Source organism: Heloderma suspectum, chromosome 3, assembly GCF_057233095.1.
Source record: "Heloderma suspectum isolate Gila_16-S chromosome 3, 16-S_ref, whole genome shotgun sequence".
NCBI classification, from domain to species: Eukaryota; Metazoa; Chordata; class Lepidosauria; order Squamata; family Helodermatidae; genus Heloderma; species Heloderma suspectum.
Window position 1 is genome coordinate 291,824,120 of NC_139460.1, and position 25,738 is coordinate 291,849,857.

The window sequence follows — 25,738 nt, forward strand, 5'->3', positions numbered from 1 at the left end:
GCTGCTGCTGCTACCGCCGCCGCCGCTGCGAGCGTTGGGCGGAGGGATACGCTGCGCTCGCGTAGTGCTGGTACCAGGCGCGAGGGGAGAGCGCGCGCGCGCGCGTGAGAGGGGGAGGAGGGGGGGGAGGAGGAGGAGGAGGGGGGCGCGCCGCTGCTGTTATTAGTAGGGACTGCTGGACACCAGCTGGCGCCTTCTTCGCTGTGGCTGCGCTCGTGGGCTCCTGAGGGCGAGGATTCGCGGCAGCTGCTGAGCAAGGGTATGTGCGTGGGGTGGACGAGGGGGAGAAAAATATTGCATGGCCCCCTTTCCCTGTTTCTGTGGGACTCAACCTGGTTCCCACGTTTTCCTGGATAATTCTTTCCCGCCCACACACATACACTCCATTTTTTTTATTTTTGCCTGCTGTTTCTTAAAGTTGTGACTTCTTTGCTGCTGCTGTTCCCGTTCTTTCGCAAGGGGTTCTCTGCCCTTTGACAGCTGCGCGGCAAGGCAAAATTCAGCACCCCTTGCAGCTCCCCCCCGCCCCCGTAGAGTGATATGCAACGGATGGAGGACGCTTCACCTGTTGATTTTTCTGCCTGTCGTCAGCTGTTAAAGCAGATGAGCCTTGCTCGGCAGCTGGGGGAAACGGCGTGTTAATATTATTCCAGGTAATAATTACGATTAACATAGGACTAGTGCCAACGCTGCAATATTGTAGGCAGGAATAAGCCCTTTTGAACTTTGCGGCACTCACTGCAGATCACGCTGTGTATGAAGATGCTTGCTCCTAGCTTTGCTACACTTCTGTATGGGGAACAGATACTTGTTTGTGTTCGCGAGGTTGCTTGCTGTACAGGCTAATCTTGTTGACAATATATTAACCTGGAAGTAACTGATTTTAGTGGCAAGTTGAGCTTTAGGTCAGGATCTCTGCCATTTGTTGCAAGTTCTAAACATGTTTACTCAGTCAAATTCAGTTCAGTACAATTTGCCTTCCAAGTAAGAGCATGTAGGGATGCTGCCTAAGGCACTGATTCTGAAGAACTACCTGAGAACTTTCAAGGAGGTTGCTCCAAGAGTAAGTCGTTTGTAAATGGAAGCTTCTGTCATCTGGCTGGGATCACTAGATGGTTATTTGAGTGTACTATAACTTTGGAGTGGAAGAGGGAAAGGTAATATGCTCCAATGAGTTATGAGTCCTACTTGCTTGTGGCACTTTTCCTTCGTGTGTGGCACACTTCTTGGATGGAAAGGCAGTGTTGGCTTGGGACATGCAGTTTTCTCAGTTCTGCTCTGGATTAAACTTTTCAGCCTGCAGAAGAACCATCCCAGAATTTTCAGTGCTTGTGAATCTTGAAATTGTACATGAGTTTTGTTTTGTGCGCACATTTGGAGAAGGGCATCAGTTGAATTACTCCAGAGTAATGTCACTGTCCTCAGCTTCTCACTTTCAAAATGCCAAGAAAAGAAATTTATTTGTTGCACTTTTTGCCCCACCTTTCCTCAGAGCAGCCCCACAAACAATTGTTGACTCCACAGCAGCAAGGATTCCTGCGGGGGGGATTCGGGCTGGAGGTTCTGCATCCCTGTTGTAGAGTAATCCCAGAGAAGACCATAGCCTTTGGTGATACTTGGGTGGACTCTTTCAGACTAAGTGGGGTGTGGTTTTAATGCTTGGTACTTAGTTGACAGAAAATCCTATTGAAATTAACAGGATTTATTTCCAAGCCTCAACTCTTTATCAAGGTGATGCATACAGTGGGATTCATAAACCATTTGAACCAGCATACTGGCATATGATGTGATAGCATTGCACTTGATGTGATGTTGGTGGTTGTGTTGAAAACATCAGAGGGCTGCACCTTTTGAGAATTCCATAGAAGTGAGAATATCTCTAGTTAGAACTTTGCCCATCACTGTCCTGAAATGACAGCAGAAGCAACCCGATTTACAGTGCAATCCTGTATATATGACTGCTCAGAAGCAAGTCCCACTGAGTCCAGTGGGGCTTAGTGGGTATAGGATTTCAGCCTTAATTGTCCTTTCTGTGCAGCTCTTAAATGTTCAGGAATCTGCGAAGATTTTGAACCTGGCAACCCTATTTCATAGTGCTTGCAACATATGTAGCTGTCTGCTCTTTGCATTTCTTTTGTATTGGAAACATGCTCCTAAATATTGGTCTGTTCTGGGAAGTTATCTCTCCAAAGATATTAGTCCATTGCTTCTGATTCCTTCCTAGATTCTTCTCCAGGGCTTATTTCTGGAATCTATTTTAGTGCCAGTTCACATGGCCTTGAACATAGGAAGTAATAATAAGGGAGGTACCTTTTCAGTATGTGCACAAGGCCTTTCATTCACCACTGAGTAACTGCAGCCAATCCCCACCCCACAATGTCTGGATATAGCGAGCAAAGCCAACATCAGAGAGTGTAATTTCCAACTAGGCTTGAGTTGCTGTTGCCTCACATTTTGAAAAAAAAGTAACTACTGTCTTCCAGGGCTGATCCTGTTAGGCAGTGGGAGATGATTCACTCCAGATGGCAGATTCTGGGATACCATTAAAGGCTATCCTTTCATTTATTTTTACCACCATGCAGGACCCTATTGGGATTTTCTGCCTGAAGCAACACAACATCCTGAGTTGTTTATTCCTAGCCCCCTAAGTCTCTTTCAAGAATTGACCAATTATGTAGCTTGTAAATGAGCATCTTTGGTATGTTCTGTGCCGGGGTGGGCAACTTGGTGCCCTCCAGATGCGTTAGACTACAATTCTCATAATCTGCTCTCATTGGCTATGTTGGCTGTGGCTTATGGGAGCTGTAGTCCAAAAAATCTGGAGGGCACCAGGTTGTTTACCCCTGTTCTGTGCTATATTTCATCATAGAACAACTTTTAGCTCATCACCAGAAATTTAAAAAGCAAACCTTGCCTTTTGAAGTGGGACCAGTAGACAAGGAGGTGAGTGGGAGGATGTGCGAAGAAGACAGCAACCCCATGACATGCTCTGCCCCAAAATTATCATCAGGCTGCCCTATGTCATGGGAGCATAAGAAGAGCTCCGCTGAATCATACCAAAGCCTATGTAGTCCAGTATTCTTTTCCCACAGTGACCAACCAGATGCCTTTGACAAGTCCACAAGCAGGACATGAGCACAATAGCTCCCTCCCTCCCTCCCAACAACTGGTATTCAGAGGTCTGCCCATCTGCACAAAAGTTTTTAGTAGGCTGCATTCAAACACTTCTTCAGACTAGTACTGTTTGTGTCATGGTGCGCATATGCAGATGTGCGTAGATGACACTGATAAAGAAGGACATGTGAGTATTACAGATGCCTCAGATGGTCCCTGACCTATGATCAGCAACTATAGATGTATCCAAATTAGTATGTGTCCCAGCTGAAGTCACCAGGATTAAGCCAATTGATAAAGGTATGTTAGTCTCTGTAGTTTGTGGATTAAGGCTCAGATACAACAGTGCATGCACAAGAGAGAACCACTTGCACAGCTGGAGCTTTGCTTACTGTTTTTATCCCCTAGCAGTTAGCCCTACCACAAAGACAAGCTGTTCTTCGGTTTAAAAAAATGTCTTGGCTCTTCAGTAATGGGGTCTGCTACAGCAAAACAGGAAGTGGCTTAGGGAGTGGAGGGGGAGGAACATAGGAAGTTGTCATATAATGTTCGTATGATCACTGCAGCCCACCATGGGTTATTTAAGGCACAGTGGGTTACAGCATGTGCCGGTAGCCATTTTGAATATTCAAGCCGTGGTGGTTAGTTGCTGTGGCTTATTGTGTCATGTGAACCCAGCAAGGATGGCTGCACACGGATTAAACAACCCTCTCATAACCCATGGGCTGTTATAGATTTATGTTATAGATTTATGCAAGGGTTGTTTAAATATTATTATTATTTATTACATTTCTATACCGCCCAATAGCTGAATCTCTCTGGATGGTTTACAAAAGTAAAGAACAGTAAAACGCAATATACAAAATTTAAAAACCATTTATATAAAAACATATGGACAATATATAAATAAACCATGCTGGGCTGCAGCAATCATGTGAATCAGCCCACTGAGTCAGACCATTGGCCCATCTAGCCCAGTATTGCCAACGCTGTCTGGCAGGGGTTCTCCGGGGTTTCAGGCAGGAGTTCTTCCAGTCCTATCTGCTCTAATTCCCCAACTCCCAAGTGGCTTTCTTTAAAATAATAATTTTTAAAAAGTGTTAGGGCAGTTTTACATGCATTCGCATGTGATGTGTGGTTAGCCCCTTAAGCACTAGATCTCAACATTACTAAAGTAAATAATTACAGTCTTTTTGGTCATGTTAGAGTGATTAAAATACAGCTCTGACAGGTGTTTAGAGATGAAATTATCCCTAACCATGAAGCAACATCACAACTGGAGAAACTTATTTTGAGGATGTTGCTTTTGTTTGGCTATGGATGCATTGTGTCTACCACATTTCAGAAGGTTCTGAAGGCTGAATGCTAACCACTGAATATTTAAAAGAAGTTACCTGCTTTCAGTGCAAAATTGTTACAATCCTACTTCAAGGACTTTTCTTAGTGACTTTATAGTTAAGCGCCTGGAGGGGAGACCACTGGAGCCTTAGTCAAGAGAACCTTCTAAGAGAAGTGTGAAATTTAAGTAGGTGCAGGACAGGAAGGCCTGGCGTGCTATGGTCCATGGGGTCACGAAGAGTCGGACACGACTGAACAACAACAACAACAACAACAACAATAGGAAGCTGCCTTCTCGAGTCAGGTCACCGATCCATCTAGCTCAGTGTTGTCGACGCTGCTTGGCAGCGCACGTTTTCAGACAGGAGTCTTTTCTTGCCTTACCTGGAGATGCCAGGGATTGAACTTGGGAACTTCTGCATGCAAAGCATGGGCTTTGTCAACCTGGTTTGCACATAATGACTACCCGGAGTATGTGGTTTTTGAATCAAAATTTTTTTTTGTGAGTTTCAACAAAACAAAAACGGAAAAACAAAAAGAAAGGCCCCAGTTTAAAATATTACTACATTCTTAAAAAAAGGAAAAAGGAATAGATTCCACATAAACTTCAGTAAAAGCAGACCAAATCTCCAAATATAAGTCCGTTTGTGAGTGACACCTATATACCACTCTTTCAAATGTTGCTAGTGTTGTTACATCTTCAATCCGTAGTGCTATAGGCAGTGAGCTTTCATTTTTCCAGTATTGTAGTATCAGTCTTTTAGCAGTCAAGAGGGTATGAAAAATCCATTTATGCTGACCATGCATTACATTCAAAAAGCAGGTAAATAATTTAAGAGAACATGTACATCAGTAAATATTGAAGAGCTTTCCAATACAAAATTTATCCATACGATAACTTCCTCCCAAAAAGAGGCAACTATTGGCCATTTCCAAAACATATATGAGTAAAATAAGCATTAACTGTATTACACCTTCAACAATTAGCCAAGTTAGACAACACTTTATTAAGGAGTCGTCGTGGCGTCCAATAGACCTGAAACAAAAGTTTTTGCTGAATAAGATGTAATGAGAGGTCCATCGGTATATCAGATACAGACACCAAAATGGCGGTCCATTGATTAGGCAAAATAGGATATTCCAATTCCCTGTTGCATTCCTGCTGAAGACCCCATGATGAGCCAACAACGTGATGTGGCTGTAAAAAAGACAAATGCTGTTTGGGTCTGCATTAATAGAAGTATAGCTTCCAAATCCCGTTACGTACTAGTTCCCCTCTACTCAGCACTGGTTAGGCCTCATCTGGAGTACTGTGTCCAATTCTGGGCACCACACTTTAAGAAGGATGCAGACAAACTGGAGAGGGTCCAGAGGAGGGCAACGAAGATGATCAGGGGACTGGAAACAAAGCCCTATGAGGAGAGACTGAAAGAACTGGGCATGTTTAGCCTTCAGAAGAGAAGACTGAGGGGAGATTTGATAGAGCTTTTCAAGTACTTGAAAGGTTGTCACAGAGAGGAAGGCCGGGATCTCTTCTCAATTATCCTAGAATGCAGGACATGGAATAATGGGCTCAAGTTACAGGAAGCCAGATTCCGGCTGAACATCAGGAGAAACTTCCTGACTGTTAGAGCAATACGACAATGGAGCCAATTACCTAGGGAGGCAGTGGGCTCTCCCACATTGGAGGCATTCAGGATGAAGCTGGGCAGCCACTTGTCAGGGATGCTCTGACTTGGATTCCTGCATTGAGCAGGGGGTTGGACTTGATGGTCTTGTAGGCCCCTTCCAACCCTACTATTTTATGATTCTATATTTATTCTATGATAATGGCAAAAACTCATCAACACCCAATAATTGAACGAGAGTAAAAATCATATCAGTCCAGGTCTGCCGCAAAAACATTTTCTTTCCAGTTTTTAAATCTGGATTTCCCCAGAGTATGAGTTGAGTATGGGTTGTTGAATCCTGGATGTAGTAGGGAAGAATGCCCTAGCCAGCATGACTGGATGTGGAATGCTGGGAGTTGTATGCCTTTTCTCTGTCTAAACATGCATAGGATTGTGCCATTAAGAAGGTTGTTGTAGGTTACTAAGATAAAGGATGTAGACATTTTGAAACTGAAAATGCACTATATAAATGGTAGATGTATAAAAAGAATGTTCTGTATAAATGGTACATTGTCAATTTTCTGATGCCCTAGAGCAGGCTTCCCCAGCCTCCAGACTACAACTCCCAGCATTCCTAACCATTGGCCACACTGGCTGGGATTGATGGGAACTGGTCCAAAACACCTGGATGGCACCAAGTTGGGGAAGGCTACCCTAGAGAGTGATCTGATTAAGCATGTTTGTTTTATGTGTAATTAGTAAACAAAAAAGCTATAAAAAGTATTCCAGGTTAATGTTTTGTCCCAATACACCAAAAGCATTTGACCTGAAATATTTGAGGGGGAAAATTGCACCCTTAGGGCGCGATGCTATGGCCACTAGACAGCGTCTAGATAGCCATAGGATTTTTCAGATTCTGGGAATCGAGCTCGGAGCAAGGGCTCTGAGTTCAGTTTTCAGAAACCCAACACCTGCCACCTCACAGGCAGTGCAGTTGGTCCCAGCTCCGCACTCATAAGAGCAGCGCAGAGCAGCCAAAATGGGGGCGTTCCTGGGGATGAGGAGGGGAGGGAGCTGCGGAAGCGCGGTTACAATGCTAGCTTTGTGCCATCCGGGCTCCCCCACCCCTGGCTCTGATGCACTCTGGCTAGGCAGCTGAGATCATATATTTAGACCATATAGCCAGAAATGCAGGGCAGCTGGAGTGCGGAAGACAGGATCCCCTCCATGTTCCACCTGCCCTGCATTGGATAGTCCGCCGCCTCCAAGTTCAAAGGTGGCCAACTAGCCCCATAGGATTGCACCCTTAATGTAATATAGTTGTTTATAATATGTAGACATTTGAATTAGTATACTTGTAAAAATGTAAAGACAATGTCGTGTACTTCCCTTACATTGTTTAAATTTAAGAAAATTACGGTTACTAAAAACTATTAATACACAAAGTGCACAATCCTTTGCAAATTTAGACAGAAATAAGTTCTAGAACTCCCAGCATCCTGCGGCAAGCCATGCTGCCTGGGGAATGCTGGGAGTTGTAAGAGTTTCTTCTGCCTAAACATGCATAGTATTGGACCCAAATAGATTTTAGCAGACCAAAGAACTGTTCGTGATATGCTGACACCCATGCATCTACAACTTTGAACCTGTTGAGCTTGCTTGATACTGTATTTGCAATTGGCATCCATTCATTGTTACTAACAAACTTATAAAATGGAAAATGTTCCATGGAAAAAATGCAAATGCAAATTTACTTATGCAAATTTTTGTTGTTTATTCGTTCAGTCACTTCCGACTCTTTGTGACTTCATGGACCAGCCCACGCCAGAGCTTCCTGTTGGCCGTCGCCACCCCCAGCTCCCCCAAGGTCGAGTCCGTCACCTCCAGAATATCATCCATCCATCTTGCCCTTGGTCGGCCCCTCTTCCTTTTGCCCTAGCATCAGCATCTTCTCCAGGGTGTCCTGTCTTCTCATGATGTGGCCAAAGTACTTCAGTTTTGCCTTTCATATCATTCCCTCAAGTGAGCAGTCTGGCTTTATTTCCTGGAGTGTGGACTGGTTTGATCTTCTTGCAGTCCAAGGCACTCTCAGAATTTTCCTCCAACACCACAGTTCAAAAGCATCTATCTTCCTTCACTCAGCTGTCATGGTCCAGCTTTGTCAGCCATAGGTTACTACAGGGAATACCATTGCTTTAATTATGCGGACCTTTGTTGTCACTGTGATGTCTCTGCTCTTAACTATTTTATCAAGATTTGTCATTGCTGACCTCCCAAGAAGTAAACGTCTTCTGATTTCCTGGCTGCAGTCAGCGTCTGCAATAATCTTTGCGCCTAGAAAGACAAAAGTCTGTCCCTGCCTTCACGTTTTCTCCCTCTATTTGCCAGTTATCAATCACGCTGGTTGCCATAATCTTGGTTTTTTTGAGGTTTAACTGCAACTCAGCTTTTGCACTTTCTTCTTTCACCTTCGTCATGAGGTTCCTCAGCTCCTTCTCGCTTTCAGCCATCAAAGTGGTATCATCTGCATATCTGAGAATGTTAATGTTTCTTCCAGCGATTTTAACTCCAGCCTTGGCTTCATCAAGCCCAGCACGTCGCACGATGTGTTCTGCATACAGGTTGAATAGGTAGGGTGAGAGTATACAACCCTGCCGTACTCCTTTCCCAATCTTAAACCAGTCCGTTGTTCCGTGGTCTGTTCTTACCATTGTTACTTGGTCATTACACAGATTCCTCAGGAGGCAGACAAGATGACTTGGTATCCCCATCCCACCAAGAACTTGCCACAATTTGTTATGATCCACACAGTCAAAGGCTTTAGAACAGTCAATAAAACAAATCGATGTTTTTCTGAAACTCCCTGGCTTTCTCCATTATCCAATGGATATTGGCAATTTGTTCTCTAGTTCCTCTGCCTTTTCTAAACCCAGCTTGTACATCTAGCAATTCTCGTTCCATTAATTGCTGGAGTCTACCTTGCAAGATCTTGAGCATTACCTTACTGGCATGTGAAATAAGTGCCACTGTTCGATAGTTTGAACACTGTTTAGTGTTTCCTTTTTTTGGTATGGGGATATAAGTTGATTTTTTCCAATCTGGTGGCCATTCTTGTGTTTTCCAAATTTGCTGGCATATGGCATGCATCACCTGACAGCATCATCTTGCAAGATTTTAAACAGTTCAGCTGGGATGCCGTCATCTCCTGCTGCCTTGTTATTAGCAATGCTTCTTAAGGCCCATTCAGCCTCTTCAGGTTGTCGGGCTGTAACTCACTGACCACACCGTCAAATCTATCCCCGATATTATCCTTCCTATACACAACTTCTGTATATTCTTGCCACCTTTTCTTGATCTCTTCTGCTTCTGTTAGGTCCTTGCCATCTTTGTTTTTGATCATACCCATTGTTGCCTGGAATTTACCTCCAATGTTTCTAATTTTCTGGAAGAGGTCTCTTGTCCTTCCTAGTCTATTATCTTCTTCCACTTCTGTGCATTGCTTGTTTAAAAATAATTCCTTATCTCTTCTGGCTAACCTCTGGAATTTTGCATTTAATTGGGCATATCTCCCCCTTTCACTGTTGCCTTTTGCTTTCCTTCTTTCTTGGGCTACTTCCAGTGTCTCAGCAGACAGCCATTTTGCCTTCTTGGTTTTCTTTTTCTTTGGGATGTTTTTTGTTGCTGCTTCTTGAACAATGTTGCAGACTTCTGTCCATAGTTCTTCCGGGACCGTATCTACTAAATCTACTCCCTTAAATCTATTCTTCACCTCCACTGCATATTCATTAGGAATATTCGTGAGCTCATATCTAACTGATCTGTGGGTCTTCCCTATTCTCTTTAGTCTGATTCTAAATTGTGCTTATGCAAATTAATCTGATTTTGGGGGGAGGGGGAATTTGCCCCACATCATTGGAACACATATGGGCAGTGCAAATGAGCACAGTGGAAAATTAAAAGTCCTTCACTCCCTCTTATATCCCCATCCAGTCCTCCCCTCATGTGCCATGCAAGTCACTCCTGCTCCAGAGTACTGGTTCACACAGTTGCCACAGCCCACCATGGCTTATGGAGTGTGCAGGCACCCTTTTGAATATTTGAGCTGTGGCGGGTGGTCGTTGTGTCTTATGTCCAAACCCAATGAGTGTGGGTTGTTGGCATGGTTAACAAATCACCCCCAATCCACGGACTGTTTTAGTGTTGTGAGTGGGTAGTTAACCACACCAACAATTCACCCTATCACTGTGATCAAAGGATGCTATAAGCCATGGCGCCCACCCGCTGCAGCATAAATATTCAAAATGGCTGCTGGCATGCACCGCAACCCACCATAGCCTAAATAAGCCATGGTGGGCTGCAGTGATCATGCGTACCGGGTCTATGAGTAACTTGTATAGCACAGAATCAGAGGGCTAGATAACTCCAACTCCTTGCACAGACACCTGTACGCTTATATTGCTGTGGGGATGAGGATGGGGAAACAAGCCTTCTGGTCCTTGATTAAATCTCTGGATTCTCCAGTTAGAGCTCAGAAAGAGTCCTGTCTGAAACCCTGGAGGGGTGCCGCCAGTAAACAGTACTGAGCTAGATGTTTTGAGGGTATAAGGCAGCTTCCTGTGTTCCTATTGAGTCCTGTGGAACTCTTGTCTCTGTATATGCAGACAGTTGGATTGAACTCTATTTGTTTATATCTCACCTTTCTTTTTCAATATTACAATATCAGGTGTTTAATAAAATAAATATAAAATTCAAATGGGTCAAAACAGGCCAGTTGGAAGGGGTCTCCCTCACCTTCCATCTCCTGCAGAGTAACTCCCTAACACTTCTTTGTCTGTCTCTCCCTCCTTTTCTGAGAGATGGTGACAGACAGAGACAGGAGCTGCCCTGAAGTAGAACTGGCAGGAAATCTACATAGAAGCGGAACTGGAGCCTCAGAACTGTGGAGTCCAGGAGTTTATTTAAAATCCCGCCTAAGGAGTCACCTGAGTCTCAATGACAAGGACAGCAGGAAAGGGAAAAGAAGCAATGGAAGGGAGAGAGGTTTTGTTTTGGGGTGTTCCAAAAAAAAAAAAAAAAGCCAACAGGATGGGATCATCCACTAAAAACATAGTGCATGAGCTCATCCTCCAGAAAATTCAGGTGGGTGGCTGGATGGGGGCATACAGAAAATTGGTGGCAGTGCCTCAGAACTTATTTCTAATTTGGTATATTAACAGAGTTATTTCAACAATACCTTTGCAAACTCATGCGTAAAGAGTAGGCTTTTAAATCTGTTCTAATGCCATACCTCTGTGTTTGCCACAGTTACAGCTGCTGTCTGTTCTGTCTGTGACTCCTTTTGCATGTGTGTTGTGTTTGTTCCTGTTATATATTTTTAAAAGCCTTAAAGTATTCACAGTGCCTTTTAGAAAAGCATGCCTTTGCTTTCAGTGGTGCTGTTCAACTAACCTACTTCAAGGAGAAAGAAAGCATGGTCTGAAAGAGAGGGCACCAAAGTCGGTGGCTATAGAGTACTTCCCCTGAAAGCAGTTTTTGAGAGCAATGCCAAAAGTCACTGAAGGAGAAAAGAGATATAATTGCAAGCACACAATATAATGCAATGGGCGATGTATAAAATGTCACTGATGTTTAAAAGCAAACTTGAATCAAGGCAATGTACCTTTTTGCTAACTTGAGTATCACTTACATGGGCTTTCTGTAGATATGGGTCTGGGAGGGTATTATGGCTTATTTTTCAAGCTGACCTCATTTTTCATTTTCCTAAAGAAAGTCTAAGAGAACCACTGATTCTAACATTTTGATGGAGAGACGCTAGCACAAAGGAATTCAGGAAATTCCACACTTGTAGAGTTGTTTTGGTTGCTGCTTTTCATTTAACGGCATGATGCCTTTAAGCCAGGGCTAGGGAAACTATTTTAGACTAGGAGAGCTTGTGGCCAATTTTAAATTGGCCTATAAGGTTTACAACCTCCCACCCAGAAAAAAACCACGGATCTGTGCTCAATTTCACACATACATATTTTCTTCTTTGCACACATGTATACCTATGCAAGAATGCTGATATCTCAATGCTTTCCTACAGTCTGTCTGCATGCACACACACGCACACTCTGCACCATCCAAACACACACAAGGTAATGGTAAAACATTGCTATATTCCCCCTTCTTTGGTTAGTCAAATGCAGGGACCACTTTTAACCTTGCTGACTTCCAGCAGCAGTTTTCCTCTTTTGAGAGCTTTGCTGGAAAATGCCCTAGAGTCTTAAAGCCAGTTTGCACATTTCTTAGTTGTGGAGCTTGCAAAAGCATAAGTGACTTGCTCTTTTCATTCTCTTCTGATGCTATTGATCTGAAGTGGAATCTCACCCAGGCAAGAAATCCCTACTTTAGATTTTACATCTGAAGGAGGGAATCACAGTATGAGTGATGTCTGCTTCTACAAACCCTGGAAAGAACCAATGAACATGTGAATTGACCCTTGGGGTGCAATTCTGTGCATGTTTAGACAGAAAAAGAGTCCTACAACTCCAAGCATTCCCTAGCCAGTTGTAGGACTTTTTCTGTCTAGACATGGATAGGATCGCTCCCTTAGTCACTGAGGAATAATTAGAGTCTAGTGCAACTGGCCTTGTTTCCAGAATCAGTCTTGAAGTTTCAGGATTTCTCTGCAGTATTTGGCTCTCTTTCTGTAATCAGCCTGATAAATGTGGGGATCAAATAAAAAAGAATGGTCCAGAGAGACTTGGGTGCTTCAGTTGCATCTGAACGGAAACCAAACTTCCTAAACACAAAAATTGGTAACGTGCTCCAGTAATTCAGGCAGAATCTCTGGAGTAGCTTTTCTCAACATGGTGTATTCCAGATGTATTGAATTATGATTCCCATCATCTCCACCCAGCCTTAGCCACGCTGGCTGGGATGATGTGGGTTGTAGAAGGCTAAAGAAATCATAGACAAGCATCCAGGCAAGGAGGAACCCTCTGGTATCTCTGCATCTCTTATCTCTCCTGTAGTGGCTAGTTCTCCCTAAGGATTGAGAGAGGGAGGGGCACTGTAATAAGTAGATGTTTGTCAGTGATCCCCTCCAGCATTTTCTGCCGTCTCTCAAGAGAGGGAGAGGGAAGCTTCAGAATTCACAACCATCAGAGCTGGTGATACTATCTATATGAATAGCAAACACATACTCTCTCGGTGCTGATTCATAGATAGCCAAGACAGTACCACACACATATAAGAAGGGATGTTTCAGTAGGTTTATGGGGAGTCCCAAGTACAAGCAACCATTAGGGAAGGAAAGCCCTTGGGTGTGGGGAACCCCCCCCCCAAATACTTCAATGGGGATTGGGCATGCTCAGGGGCACAGAATGCTGATTAGCTTGTGTGGGAGCGGATTGACCAGGTGGGAGCAGGAATGAAATGGAGTAACCTGGAAAAGGGCATGGCTGGCTGGAACCCTGAACAGGAGCACTCCTCCCTGCAATATTTTGTTGTAGATCCCACTTGTGATTAATGTAACACGATGAATGAAAAGTGACCGATTTCCCCACATACCTTCAATCGAAATTTTTTTTTTTAAAAAAATTAAACCTGCCTTTCAGGGCACACTGTTCTCACAAGGCAGCTTGCAAGATTACATAACACTTATGTGATGTGTACCACCTCCCTATGAGGTTCTTAAATATTAGTTTTTGTTGTTTATTCGGTCAGTCGCTTCCGACTCTTCGTGACGTCATGGACCAGCCCACGCCAGAGCTTCCTGTCGGCTGTCGCCACCCCCAGCTCCCCCAAGGTCGAGTCCATCACCTCCAGAATATCATCCATCCACCTTGCCCTTGGTCGGCCCCTCTTCCTTTTGCCTTCCACTTTCCCTAGCATCAGCATCTTCTCCAGGGTGTCCTGTCTTCTCATGATGTGGCCAAAGTACTTCAGTTTTGCCTTTAATATTAGTTCTAAATATTAGTAGATAACTAATTATACCCAAAGTCTGCTCCAGTTGTATAATTGTCCTGACTCCCATGTTTACCATATTTTCCTGGCTGAGTCGGGAGCACCTTTGTACATATAAATCGGGATACACTAAGCAGGGTTGAGGATAAGGCACTGTGGGGGAGGCCTGTAAGGAGGGAAACTCTAAAATCATTTCACAGGATCCACTGAATATTCAAAATGGGTTTTTTCATCGGCATAAAGCAGCGTTTGCAGATGGAAAACAAGGATTGGCATGCAGAACATATGCTTAGGAACAACAGAAACAAACTTGCTGCAATCCTTAGCTACACTATAACCCTGAGGTCATTTAGAGGGTAATACAGCTGCATATGTGTGTGTGACAGAAACCCAGTTCTGCTCAGATGTTCGATATGTGTAAAAGTAAACATGTGAGGAGAAGGAGCTCTCTAGTCCTGTTGCCCTTAATGCATTTCTGTTGCCCTTATGTAGGGTAACAGTCTAGTGAGTCTCCTGTATCCATGGAGGCTCTCCACAGGAGCCAGAACACTGGAAAATCTGCATTCTGGCATACATGGCAAGCCTCCACAGATACAGGAGGTTCTCCTTTTCAGATCATTGCCCTACACAAGAAGAGGGCAACGGAAACACACTCCTCCTTGTGCATTTACTTTGTATACATGTAGAATGCCTGAATAGGGCTAAAGGCAAGCTTAGATTGAATTCACCAACTTTTCTCCCTCGGCGTAAGTGACTACTCCCCGAAAATATGTGTAGGGCTGAATGCGCCTGATCTCATCTGATCTTGGAAGCTAAGCAGGGTCAGCTCTGGTTAGTACTTGGATGGGAGACCGCCTGGGAATCAGGCTTCCTGCATTGACCAGGGGATTGGACTTGATGGTCCTGTAGGCCCCTTCTAACCCTATGATTCTATGTCCTATATCCTATTTATATAAAAGAAGATGTAATGCAGTATTCCCCAATTCTGGTGCCCTCCAGATGTGTTGGCTGTGCTGGCTGGGTATTATGGGAGTTGTGGTCCAACATACCTGATGTTGGGGAAGTCAGATGTAACATGTTCAAATCTAGTCACAGGGCATTATGGGTCAACATCTGGGCTAGGCTGGTGGAGGAGTGTCTTCTTGAGCAGGTTTAGTGATAAGCAACAAAAAGCATAATGTGTAATCAACATTAGTGTGCGTTAAGCAGGGGATGGTTCCTAATGAACTTCAGAATGCATCTGTGATTTTGGCCCGAGTATATTGTTTTCTGTCTTCCCTGTGAAGCAGAGGCTGAGATAGTATTGCTGAATGCATTAGAATTAGAACCTTCTGCTTTGTACATTTGAGGTGTGTCTGTATGTTGTGTTTAGGGATGGGGGTGAAATTAGTTTGGTTTGCATTTTATACGAACCAAGCTTGCACTTCCCAAACTAATATGCAAAACATAAAACAATTATCTTTTGTTTTTTGCACCTTTCTGAATTTTGCTATGCAGTTCTCCAGTTAAAAATGCATACAAAATGCATACTTTATGGGGAATTGCATAGAAAAAGCATTTAGTAGGGAAACTTTCTTCCCCAAAATGCATATATTGGGTCAAACTGCATACAAAAAATTGTCTATTAGGAGAAATGTGTACAAAACTTCATATGAATTTTCATATGGAATTTTAACCCCAACATTTGCAAGCTGATGTGGAAATGGGATGGAACAAACGTATTGCTTAGTTGTTGTTTTTTTTAAAAAAAACACCTGTCGAATATGAAGCAAACAGGTTCATCTATCTCTAGGTGTGTTACATGTCATGGTGTCACATGCACCCACTATCCCTTTTTCCCATGAATTTTCCTAGTAAATCACTGTGCCTGTTTTGCCTTTTAGGGAGATGCCTTCTTAAAATCTTGGTAGTGTGTGCACTAGAGTTTTTAAAATTCCAAGTTCTTTCCTTAGGTTCCTAGATATTAAATATTTCTAACAATATTTAATATTTAATCATTTTTATACTTGCTGTTCTCTGGTGCTGGGAGAGACCAATAAACAAAGACACCTAAAGTAAACTAAAATAGCGTTTTCTATTACTGAAATGGAAGTCAGTGTAAAAAGTATATTTGGAGACTGAAATTCATTCTGCCCTCTCTAGGGGCAAATACAATTAACAGCATCCTGTAAATTGTGGTATCAGTGCATCAACCAGCATGTTGGAAGGAAAACACCATTTTCTTTCATTAAATATTTATCATTGTATTCATTTTCTAGGAGTTGCATTGCAATTATAAGACACTGACACTATAATATGTTTGTAAACTATACCTGAACCAGTTCAAAATGCCTGAACAGGAGCAGAACAAAAGAATTTAAAAATACTGATCAAATCTGAGCCACAATTGAACCCATTTTTTTAATGGTTTGACGCCTTGCTTTTACCACTGAGGTTCTCCTTGACTCAGGCCCCTGAGTGACGTGCCCCATGGAGATAGGTTAGAATCCAACTAACAGCATGGTAAAATCAAAGTAATAGGAATACTTGAAGTAGTTGGATGGCATTTGTAAAACCGGATTTGGCCCGCGTGCATGAGGTTTCCCACCCCTGCCTTTAAGCCAGCATACTTTTGGTTTTGCTTCATTATTTCCTCTATTAGTTTGTGGTATTGCTTTTGATACTCCTTTCTAGACCACATTGTGTTTCCTGTTTCTTAAGCATTTTATACCACAAGTGGTTTTTTAAATGTGACGGTTGAAACAGATTTAAGCGACTGTACAAGTTTGTGCTTTCACCGTAGTAATTTTTCTTTATAGTGGTTGCAGTCTTTTTAATGCTATTGAAGATGATTTTGTGTGTCTAGTTACATAATTAAGGGCTGCTACGTTAGGGATGGAAGCAAAATTTGGGAGAGGAAACTATTTGACTTGAACTAAACTTTATAAAATGCAAAGAGAGTAAATTGCAATGTTCAGGAGGTTTCACTTCGGGTAAGTGAAACATTACAATGTTTCTTTAATCTTTTGTCCCTGAAAACTAGCTGGGAGCGGAGCTGGTATTCAGTCTTCAAACTGTGTTACAAATGTACAGACTAAATTTCACTATAATCTCTCACAGTTCAGGGGAGATTTTGCATTATAGTGGTTTCATTCAGACGTAACAGCAAACCATAGTTTGCTTTGCTTCAGTCTTGCACATATCTCCTTCCCTTTCCCTGCACATGAGTGGAGGAGATTAGAAGCTTCCATTCCTGGTTTATGGCAAACTATAGTTTTCTGTTTGTCTAAACAAGCAAACAATGGTTTGCCATAAAGCAGGAATGGAAGCTTTTAATATTCTGTTCTTGCGTACAGGGGGAGGGAAGGAGGGAGTGTTCATGCTCGTAATGACAAACTGGTTTGTTGTTACATCTGAATGCAGTGTATGTCAAATCTTTCCGGACCCCATTAAAAGTATGTACAAGGATGAAGCCAGAATTCAAGATGAAACATAGAACTGAGTCCAGAATGTGCATACTGCGTTTCATTTTGTTATCTTGTTCTTCAAGGAGATCACATTATAATTATTTGGGGGGTGGTTAAAATTTTATATTTACTGATTTTAAAAATTAAATTTGCCAGAGGGCAAAAAATCAACAAGAGCATAATAAACAGCCAGATTATACTAATTATTTCCTCTTCCTTATATCAACAACAAATGGATTGCCAGTCATTATAATTTGCTGACTTTTCCAAAACTGTTTAAACCACTTCCATTGTTGCTGAAACGTAGCACAAGACATCCCTCCCTGACTACTCTAATAATCTGACTTAATTTATTTAGAATTGCAAAATCCCACAACCTAAATGTTACCACTCTCTAATCCTTTGGATTTGTTTAGATTTCCAATGCTTTGCATATACCACTCTAGTGGGGACAATCATGTGATAAAGGAGTGTTTCCTTATCCTTATTTATCAACACTTCAGAGTTTAATTAAAACATCTTAGCATCAAGAAGTAAATTTTGTAACCATCCACTCCCCCGTGAAAATGAATGTGGATGGGAGTTGAGTTGATACTCAAACATGAAATATAGAATTGTGTCCTGAATACGTGTACCGAATTCCATTCAGATATCTCAACGTTCAAGGGAGATATATTACAAATAAGCATACATACACAAACAGAGAATGATGAAGAGTCAAATTAAACCAAAGGGCCTGTTTCTCTTTGGGAATGAAATGGTGGCTGGTGGATGCCTATGCTGAACGTGTACTTCATGTCCTCTCATCTTATTCAGAATACATATTCAGGCATATTCATAGACCTTTGTGCCTTATAAATGTACCACCTAACAAGAAAGGATGTCCCATTATCAGGGCCCATCATCTACATTACTAATTGGGAGTGGTGCAAGAATGTCATTTGCTGCTGGTTGCTTTCCCAGTCATGTCATAAGTAGGGTGGTGAAAATAAAAGTGCAAGAATACTTTTCTTATTAAAAGCAGTATCTAAACATCCATGTTAATTCCTGTTGTAAATAAAGTTAATGCCGACGTTAATCTGGTTACCAATAACATTTAATCAAATACTGTACTATGTTACAAGCCCTGTAAACTGAGATGATAACATTGCCAGACACCTGGCTTCTGCTGCCCATTGGTGAGAACCAGCCTACCCTTTGGTATAGACAGTTGCCCACATGTAGCAAGGGTGCAGAACCTCTTTGAGCCCGAAGGCCAAATTCCATTTTGGAGACCACATTCCAGTGGTGGGCAGGACCAAAGGCAAAAGGGCTGGCCAAACACTAAAACTACCAGCATATTGTAGCTTAATGCTCTTACTGCCAGTAAATAAGCCTTAAGAGAGGCATTTTGACCTTTTAGAAAGGGGAAAAAGTGCACAAAACCTAGGAAACCACCAAATGATTGGTGGTTGAGGGAAAGAGGTAGGGTCAGGAGAAGGGGGATGTGGCCTTCTGGAGGGCCAGGTTTGGCCCCTGGGCCTGATGTATAGTAGTCAAGACTTCAGAAAAATTCTTATTATGATTGCCTTGAGGTACTGAGCAGAGTGCATGCACTAGCTAATAGATTACCTATTGTTTGGCAAGATGTAAGCACCATAAAACATTTCATACAGAAAGCTCTGCTTCTTTAACTAACTAAAATGTCCATTTTAATTACAAAATATTTCATAGGCGGTGGTAGCACTAAATATCTTTGGTTGGGAAGGGGGAAAGCAGGTATATGAATTATCTTTTCAAATGTTTGATAGCTTGTTATTTCAAATGGGAGGCATTTGAACTGGATTGTGTGCATACCCAAGTGAAGTTGTTTTCTTAGGGTCACACTCCGTTGTTGTTTCTCTCCCAGCAACCTTGCTGAAGTCAACAGAGCTGCAAAACTATTGAAAATAAAGGAGAGACTCTGTCAACATTCATTTCACAATACTGTTGAGCAGTGACTGCTAGAGGAATTCTCCGTTTCCTTGTGCAATGTAGCTGAGCAATCCTTTTGTAGGAACTGTGATAATTCAGAACCCCTTATTACAGTGACGGGTTGTGTGGTCCTTCCCTCCTTTTGCCTCAGATTCTTCTTTTCTTTTCTTTTTTAAAAAACCATGTTTCTAGGCTTCATTATTAGTGAGTTACTGCAGAAAAATAAATATTGCCAGTAGGCCAGAAAGGTCATAAATAGCCTTCATGTTTATCTTTTAAAATCTCATTATTTTGAGAGGCTGATTACTAATAAAGGGAGCTAAACTAATAAAGCGCAGGACCCGTTCCAGAGAGTGACCAGCTTAGCCATGTGTTGCCCCAGCAGTGCTGGCATTCTCACATTAAATGGGGCACCCAAGAAAGTCAGGGGCAGCATGAGGGAATTCTCAGGATTTCCATGCAGAAGCTTAGCTTGCACCTCCAGGTTGGGGTGGGAAAGCCCCCTGTCTGAAACCCTGGAGAGGCTTCCAGTCAGTGTAGGTTAATACTGAGCTGGATGTATGAATGATCTGACTCAGTACAGCTCATAGTATTTGGGATGATGGAAGTTGTAGTCCAACACATCTGGAGGGTGTTGGGTTGGGGAAGGCTGGGGTAAGCTATACCAAGATTCAAGGGATGGGGAATCAGGTAGGGGGAGGGGGATATGGGGAAGTATCAAATGACATCAAAGGTTTTTCATGCTGCAGTGAGCAGGAGGTTCTTAGGGTAGTATCCAATGTTAATCATACTTAGAGATGACTAACTGAAGTCCCATTCATTTCAATGAGTCTACTTTAAGTAGAACTAACATTGGATACTACCCTTAGCACTAACATTAGCTCAGAGTTGCTTGAAGTGCATTACATTTGCTCACACTTTATTACTATATGGGCGAATAAATGGATGCAGGCATCTTACTTTTGTTTGAAAAGCTGGCTAAGTTTTGCCAACAAATTGGTATAACTACAAAATTAAAGCACTTCTGGGTACTCTTCCTGATACGCTAGCTTGGCTCATCGTCATACACCTAGCTGCATTTCTCTCCCTGTGTTTTCTCTGCTCACGAGAGACATTTACTGTATATTAGATGAATGAAAAGCGCTATGAGCGCTTTCTTGGATATGTAATTAAGTTTTATTGAACAAAGATAATGTCAGATTCTAATCAGAATTTCTGCTTGCAGTTCAGACTAAGGTTTTTTTTAAGGATCCTTAAAGATCATTAAGCTTATCTACTACAGCTAATGTAGTTCTGCTCAACCTTGCTGAAACCAACAATTCATCTCTAATCAGTCAGTCAACATTCCCAACTCACATTTAAAGAACAACAGCAGTAATAAGTTTTTATGGCTGCTCAGATGTTTAGTCCTGCTTTAGTGTCCCCTCTGACTGTCTTATGCAGCAGGCCTGGAAAAGGCTAGTAAAGTGAGCAGAGGTATATTGTTGCGTATAATTTCAAGTGATGAAACACTAGCCCAGCCGTAGCCATGGTTCAAATCACTGTGGGATTGAATGCGTTGCCTACTACAGTGCTCTGTTTCTTTCTTGTTGCTTTTCTATTTTATTAAATGGTTAAATCTTGCCTGTAAGTAAATCTGTACTTGGGAGAAACCACAAGGCATATTCTCCTGCGGTCAGAATAGAAGGCTTAATAATAAAGAGTACATCTTACATCTCCACTGTCTTTTCTGCAGTGAGCGCCTGAGTCAGCAATTGTGTTGAGTGCTTCAGTTCCTGCTGAATTAATTTTCTTCTCAACACTGATATTAAAACCAATCCTATGCATGTTTACTTGAAAGTAATTCTTCCAGGTAATTCTTCCATTCATGCTCAATGGGGCAAGATTCCCAAGATTGGCTGCAATCCTATGCATGCTTACTTGGGAATATGCCCATTGAATATAGCGGGGCTTGTTGTTGTTATTTTTGTTGTTCAGTCGTTAAGTCGTGTCCGACTCTTCATGACCCCATGGACCATAGCACGCCAGGCCTTCCTGTCCTCCGCTCTCTCCCGGAGTGTGCTCAAGTTCATTAGTGGGGCTTACTTCTGAGTAAATATGTTTAGGAATGCGCCCTGTGTCTGGTGAGGCCCTTTTAGGGCATCTCCACACCAGCCTAAAATCCTGCATTTAAAACAGGGCTTTCTGCAGGATCACGAAGACTCCCTTTTTCACGTGCTTCCTTTCCCCCCTCCCCTTTCCCCCTCCTTCTCCCCATATCTGAGTCTTCCATTATCTTTCATTGATCTTGCTCCTCTTCTTGCTGCTTTTCCTCTTTTCACAGAGGGAACTCAAGCAGACCACAACTGGGTAATTTGGTAGCTCATTATCTGCAATGTATTTAAAAATGGAACAAAGGGCATTTAGTGCAGGCGACGCCTCAGAGGATCACGGCATCATGTAAAGAGCCCTCAAACTTCCATGAAGGAGCAATCTCAATCGCAGGATAAAAGCTCCGTGTGAAGAAAGCCATTATTAAAGATAGCAACCGTCCAATCCTTTCAGACGTAATTCTGATTCAAGTATGCGAGCAAGGCAAAGAATCCAGGAAGCAAAAAGTGTTCACAAAGGGGAGTGCGCCATTTGTTGCCTGCCCCAATGAATCAAATTCAGAGGGAAGACAGCTGCATGGCACTGATTGGGAAGGTGACTAGAATATGAGCCTGCACCTCCACTCTTGGCCTAAAGAAGGCATCTGTGTAAATCAGACTTTGAGAACTCAGTCCCTTATCTACCATTTCATAGGAAGGTCTGCCTCCCACTTTGCAAACCAGTAGCCATTTTATTTCCACCTACCTGCTGTGTGGACTCTCGCAGATAGTTCTGGGTAGATCTGTTCTCACACACATGAACTCTGTGATAGTATCTTTGTCTAGAATGGCTTTTAAAAATGAACTGTTGCGTGGAATAAGAGATAAATTGGTAACTTGAAAGTGGCCTAGGGAATACTCTGCCACTGGCCATGTCTTTGGTAGACTTTGGTGTTGGTGGGGTGGTGGAAGGAGCCAATTAAAAAGCCAGTGTGGTGTAGTGGATGCAGTGTTGACCTAGAACTCAGGAGATCTGGTTTCTAGTCCCCACTCAACCATAAAGTTCACTGGGTGACATTGGGCCCATCAGCCTAACCTACCTCACAGGGTTGTTATAAGGATGAAATGGAGAGGAGGAGGACTATGTAAGCTGCCTTCGGATCCTTGCAAGAGGAAAAAAGGCAGGATATAAATGTAATAATAAATAATAAAAATATGTTAAAAAGTCTTATGCAGGTATTGTGTGTGTGTGTGTGTGTGTTTTGAAGGCGGCATAGGCTTTAGCTTCTCAGACAAGCCATTCTGCTGTAACAGGGTGGGCAACATGTAGCCCTCCAGATGTTTTGTCCTGCAGTTCCCATCATCCCTTACTACTGGCTATGCTGGCTAGGACTGATGGGAGTTTTAGGCCAAAATGTCTGGAGGGCGACAAGTTACCCACCCCTGTGCTATAAGCAGCCCCACTGGAAATGTCATCTTTTCTACTGATCTGTCTGTTCTTGTCTTGGAAGACCTGGGTTGCATTTATATCCTCATCAGCAAATATTCCTTCTTCAGGGGTTTGTCCTGAAGCATGCACCTTATTTTACCTGTTTTACTGATTGCATATCTAGGAAAACAGGAGGTCTTCAGCTTAGTGGTGGAACAGATGCTTTACATGCAGAAGGTCTCAGATTCAATCCTTGGCATCTCCAAGTTGGATTTGGAAAGAATCCTATCTGGAACCCTGGGCAGCAGCTGCCAGTCAGTGTTGACAAAACTGACCTAGGTAGACCAATGGTCTGACTTGGTATAAGGCAGCTTCCTATTTTCCTATAGGCATATTTTTCCACCCATCACATTTTTTGACAAAGTAGGGACACTTTTATTCTTGGCACCACGTCTTAAATCACAAGTAGCCATACTCTCTGGGGTACAGAGGCCCTTTGGGAAGGAAAATAGCAGGTTCTGTTTTTCTTTTTTTTATGTGAACATTACAGTGTGGGAGTTACAGACTTCATCTTCTTGATCGTGCACTCCTTTTTCTTCTCCAGATTTAATTCCTCTCACAAGTTGCACCCTAGTGCATTACAGTATTCCCGTACTGAACTCATACTATTAGAAATTACTGTGAATCCCATGGGTAGATCATCATGGTACTATATGTGCATCATTTGCTCTGTGTATGTACAGTATATTTGTACTGGGTAGCTGTGTTCCAGTCACTGTCCTTGGTTTGGCTCTAGAATAGAGGTAGGAGAGGGCCATAGCTCAGTGGTGGAGCATAGGTCTTGCTTGTAGAATGTCCCAGGCTCAGTCCCTGACATCTCAGCATTAAATAGCAGGTGATGGGAGTAAGCCCTGTCTGAGGCCTTGAAGAGCCACTGCTACACAAAGTAAACAATGGCAGGCTAGATGAACCAATCACCTGACTTGATATAAGACATCTTAATATGTTCACATTTGCACTGCCTTCCATGGAAGCACCCCATATTTTATTCTGTGTTGCAATACAGTGGTGAGCCATTTTGTGTTGAAAATCAATAAGCAGAATGGCAAGATGCTAAGCTTCAACCTGATTTAAGATTATCAAGGACTGTTAGGAAGAACAATGCTCCTTCCTGTTCTCCGCACTTCGCTGTAAATCTCTTTTCCCACTTCAACCCCAGACAGTGAGATGTGAATGCATCTCATGCAGGGACAGCTACGCATCTTGCTACACAAAGTGATGGGAGAGTTCCACTTTATAAATTACAGAGAAGCACAGAAAGTCAGAAGTAAAAGGACCTGCACTTCTTGTTCACTGTACAGCTCCAAATGTCCAAAGTTGCTCAGACATATCTGCATGTTGTGGTTAATAGTAAACATTATTTGATATTGTCAGTTCAATAAATCAGTTTAACACAGTGCAAAAACTATGGTCTAGATTATCCTTATTGCCTTATTTGATTGATAAGAAGTTCCATAGTCCTTGTTTCTTTCATGTCACATTGTGGATGAAGTTAGGCAAATTTTAAATGGGAAACACACTTTGGAAATATTTGGTATTCACTGTTGCAAGGACATCCTCCTTTACAAACTAGCAGATTTGTATATCTAATACCGCTAAGGTGTATGGTAGAAACTGATAAGTAGACCTGCCACTCAGTGACTTGATTTAATACTTCCAGACTCTGCATTGTGTACTGCTTGTATTGTTGGTTGGTTTGTCAATTGCATTGTTAGTTGATTGTTAGTTGACAATTCATTGATTGTCAATTGCATAAGTCTGTGACATTAACCATGACATATAGACACGTCTGTTTTGCAGATATGTTCATATTCCTTTATTTATGATACTTTGGTGACCTTATTTAGTTGTGTTTTCATAATTTAGGATACATTTCCTTGTATAATCCTGTATATGTCTACTTGGAAGGAAGGAAGTTTACTGTAGCATGTAAAGTCAGATCATCTAATTACTTGTTTACACCAAAAAAGTCCTCTGACTGTTGTGACAAACTTGCTGAAAATGTTAGGCATGTTCCATTAAATAATACAGTCACTTTACTTTGCTTCTCCTTTTTTTTTTCTTTTTTAGATTTCCCCCTTTTATTGAGAATGTGGTAAAGGAAGAAAAGGTCGTACAATTTCAAGAAGGATTTGGCAATGCAAGTGGCAAATCATCCCCATATTCATTTGATTTGTTGTTGTTGTGTGTCCAGATCATTCTGTTTAATTGTATAAACATTTATAGAATAGTTTTGTAAGAAATCTCCTTATTTATGAATAAGTCTTAATCCCATTCAGTTCAAAGCTGGCTTGATTTGCTCACCTGCTACACAAAATAAAATCATTTAAGTTCAAGGATAACTATAAGTATGACTCATTCTTGGGTTATGATTTGCACCACTGCATCTGCATATGACACCACTGTAACATCCCTGTAACTGCAGTATAGCACCTTGTTTTATGAGCATACCACATCTTATGCATGTGTGCTGGTTTAGCAAGTTATAGAATTGAGCAGTTAGGGAGAGAGCTGAACAACAAACAGCATTAACCTTGGAGTAGAACTAGATGTTTGAAGTGGGGCCTGCAACAAAACTGCACTGTGGGGTGTTGTTGTTCAGGATTGCAGCCACTCCAGTCCATTTCCCCTCAAAGAGTCATTCAACATTCCATGGGCACTGAACATGTTCAGTCCTCATTGGACTGTTTCTTGGGGGTGGGTGTTCTCTGTAAAGTTTTTTTAAAATATCATTTGAACTTCTTGAGGGTCCCCTAAGCCTACAGATACCTC

The 25,738-nt window shown here is 42.3% G+C and overlaps 1 long non-coding RNA gene across 1 annotated transcript; it reads left to right on the forward strand.

Moving 5' to 3' along the window:
* The first annotated feature begins 128 nt into the window (after positions 1-128).
* LOC146351423 (uncharacterized) lies at positions 129-25,196 on the forward strand. Its single transcript, XR_014789603.1, has 2 exons — positions 129-259; positions 25,037-25,196. It is a non-coding gene; the product is annotated as an uncharacterized LOC146351423 (long non-coding RNA).
* The last annotated feature ends 542 nt before the right edge of the window (positions 25,197-25,738 follow it).